Source organism: Cajanus cajan, chromosome 1 (assembly GCF_000230855.2).
Source record: "Cajanus cajan strain Asha chromosome 1, NIPB_CcT2T_4, whole genome shotgun sequence".
NCBI classification, from domain to species: domain Eukaryota; kingdom Viridiplantae; phylum Streptophyta; class Magnoliopsida; order Fabales; family Fabaceae; genus Cajanus; species Cajanus cajan.
In genome coordinates this window covers 18,819,635-18,823,352 of record NC_138517.1, presented here as the reverse complement: position 1 = coordinate 18,823,352, position 3,718 = coordinate 18,819,635, and the positions used below count along the sequence as shown (strand labels likewise).

The window sequence follows — 3,718 nt, the reverse complement described above, 5'->3', positions numbered from 1 at the left end:
TATTATATAATAAATTTTTATGTAATAAGATCAATGAATAATGATATGTTTTAAGAAATAATACTTGTTTATCATGAAAATAAATTTTGATTGAAAATAAAATAAAAATATAAAAAGTAACTAAATAACTTTCAAAATGACATTCTATATCACAATAATATTAAAATGATTTTATCTAATTTTTTTTTAAAAAATAATATTAAAAATTAAATATTTTTATAAATACTAGAGATGTTAAATCACTTTGTGCCACTAATAATGATAGGTAGATAAAATATTAGAAGATTTTACGTAGTTATTTAGAGAGAATATAATTTTTTTTATATTCAAAGAAAAAGTGTTATACATAAAACTTTAAGATTTTGTTAAAATTTCAAAATTGAACTATTATTATTGTTATTATAAATATATTATTATTTTAAATTTGAAATACTATTATTTTGCATTTAAATTAAATTATATTAATCATTATTTTCAAGTTTAAATTAAAATATTATTTATATATTAATTTAATTAATAAAAAATATAATATAGTAATTTTAAAAATAATTGTATTTTAAAGATATTTATTTCCTATTATTTATAGGAGTTAAAATGGTAGTTTTTTTTTTAAATAAAAAATATATTCTTAAAACACAAAACGTCACAAAGAAGAGAAGAGAGGCAAAGTTTAAACCCTAATATACAGAGAAGAGAGGCACGAGGTTCGTGAGAGGCACGATTTTAAACCCTAATATACAGAGAAGAGAGGCACGACACTTTCAGAAAGCTCAAAATTTGAATTGGAATTTGAGTGAGAAGGTGTCGATGATACCGAAGGAGCCGGAGCAGGTGATGAAGATGAGAGGCGGTTGTGTCTTGGGGAAGAAAACCATTCTCAAGACCGAGCATTTCCCTGGTTGCCAGAACAAGCGTCTGTCTCCTCAGATCGAAGGCGCTCCCAATTATCGCCAGGTAGGTCTTCTTCTTCGCTTTTTTTCTTTCCTTAATCCTATTCTGCTCTTCATTTCATTTCAATGCCGTTATTCTTAGGCATCCGACTCCTTGCATGTTCACGGTGTTGCCATTCCCACGATTCATGGAATACGGAACGTTCTCAACCACATTGGCGCTCGATTCAAAGTTCTCTGGATTAGCCTTCGCGAGGAGCCGGTCTGTTCTGCTTTTTCGAAACTATTTGTCGTTTCTGCAATTTAGTTCAGCCTAATTCTTTCTTCTTACTCGTTAGTTCAGCTTTAATACTTTAACTCGGTCTTTCCTAACTTTTTTTTTATTTTTTTTTATTTTCTTCCTTTGTTGGAATCAGCTTGCGTACATTAATGGCCGTCCCTTTGTTTTGCGAGATGTGGAGAGGCCCTTCTCCAACCTTGAGTATACGGTATGTTGCGCTGGCTGTCAATTTAGTGTGATGCTTTGCTTATAATTTGGTTGAATGATTGAGTTTGTTGAGTTGTGTGGCATTCTGTGCTTAATTAGGGAATTAATAGGGAGAGGGTTGAGCAAATGGAAGCTCGTTTGAAAGAAGACATTCTGGTGGAAGCTGCAAGGTATTTATGTGCTGCGTTAACTGCAGCTTGTCCTTTGAATTTGTGCTTGTCTTTACTCATTACTGTTTATCTTATTTGCATGTGGATGCAACAGATATGGAAATAAGATCCTTGTGACTGATGAACTGCCAGATGGGCAGACAGTGGACCAATGGGAGCCCGTGTCAAGTAATTATGTGAAGACACCACTAGAGGTATGGCTGAAACTTGTTTGCTTTGGGAGTGTCATAATTCTCAATCAATTTTCTGATAGAAATGCATCAAGGTTGTTTTCTTTGCTGTAGGTGTATCAGGAATTGCAAGTGGAGGGATATCTTGTTGATTATGAACGTGTTCCTATAACGGATGAAAAATCACCAAAAGAATTAGATTTTGATATTTTGGTTAGTTCTTTCACTTCTTTCACCAAAGTATTGATACTCCACTGATGGAGGTATTTATTTTCACCTCAATGTTATTAAGTTTATAATAAAATTGATTTAGTTGCATATTAGCTTTTCATATATTTTAGAGTTAGCAAATATATTTTCTTTGGTTTAAATTTATTTGAAAGTGTTTGAGCAACCTTGAAGTCTTTAAATTTAATTAGCAATGTAGTAGGAAACAACTTTTCTAGTTCTACTTTTTTAAAAGGTTATTTGTAGTGCTATGCTTGTTTAGGAAATTTATATATTTTTTTTGAAACTTATATCCAACACTTATGAAAAATATTATTTTTCCCTCCCAAATTATGCTTATCCAAAGAACCATATAGTGGTTGGTGGTTTCTAATTGCTTCAACCTTTTGTTGCCTCAAAGATACCAAGTTGAGATTAAATTAATTAAATGAGCTCCAGATTTATCTACCCTTACCATAAACATAGAACAGAAGATGTTCTTTTGTTCCATTCTTGAAAGTAATAAAAGACTTTTATTTTATTGGCTTGAACTTATACTCCTGTTGCAACTCTTTTGCCCCCCTTTTCCATTTTAGATGGTTGTTACTAGTATGTTGATAGATACAGCAACAATTCCACAATACTGTGCAGTTTTTTGTTATTGTTTCCTGTTTCACTGTATTGATCACATTGATTAGATTATTAGCTGCCCTTTTTTAATTTGGCTTGTTATTCAAACAAAAACAAAGGAAAAAGGCCAAACAAGTTGGACCTGCATCATTAGCTGCAAACTGAAAAGTGATCCTAATCCTAAAAACAATCTCATTTTTCAACTTTGAGATGCTCTGGTAGAGAACTTGGGATCATGGATATTCTTTTAGGGCAGCTTTAATGCAATGAAGTTCAAAACAGTCGCAGCAGCCATTCAGAGTCCCTACTTCTATTTTTTAAAACATCGTAACTTACTTTAATCTCTGTAAAAAGTGTAACAAGCAATAGTGAGATAGATTTAACCAGACATTGTACATCTTTAATCTGTGTAGCGTACTTTGGATCTTTCGTATATATTTCATTCATTTCTTTTTAAGAATCACTATTGTGTATGCCAATCATGATCAGTTTTGCTCCAATTTTACTTTGGGACAGGCTTATGCACGAGAGGTTGATGAGCACAAACGCACATTGCTTTTGGTTAACAAGGCCGATCTTTTACCTGCTTCTATCAGGTTTGGTTGTCTGATTCCCATAAGAGGTTTATATTGTACCAAATATTGCCCTTTATTGTATCATGGCTTATTATTTTGTCCTGTCTTATCTTTCCCTGCAGAGAGAAATGGGCAGAATATTTTCGTGCCAATGATATTCTCTTTATCTTCTGGTCAGCTAAAGCGGCTACTGCAGCTCTGGAAGGCAGAAAGCTTGGTTCATCATGGGTGGATGTGGATGATAACATGGGGAGAACTAATAACCCAGACACAAAGATATATGGAAGAGATAAGCTTTTGTCCCGCTTGCAATCAGAGGCAGAAGAGATAGTTGACAGAAGGAGAAATTCAGGCTCTTCTTTACTCCTCCCCAGATGTACATTCATTCTTTTCACCCTGTCAATATTTTCTGTAATTTAAAAGGCTTGTATGTTACGTAAAAATCTGGATAATTAATATTTTTTTTATCAGTAATGGTTTTGTATGCAATCATATAGAAATATCCACAAGGTAGTTTTTTATTTTTTATTTTTATCTAATATTTGTTGTGTTCTTTTCTTAAGTGCATGAAATCTTAAAGTTGATGATC

At 32.4% G+C, this 3,718-nt stretch overlaps 1 long non-coding RNA gene across 1 annotated transcript; it reads left to right on the top strand.

Annotated features, from left to right (window-relative positions):
* The first annotated feature begins 1,203 nt into the window (after positions 1–1,203).
* On the top strand, positions 1,204–3,311 carry LOC145953906 (uncharacterized). Its single transcript, XR_014431132.1, has 3 exons — positions 1,204–1,547; positions 1,642–3,150; positions 3,252–3,311. It is a non-coding gene; the product is annotated as an uncharacterized LOC145953906 (long non-coding RNA).
* The last annotated feature ends 407 nt before the right edge of the window (positions 3,312–3,718 follow it).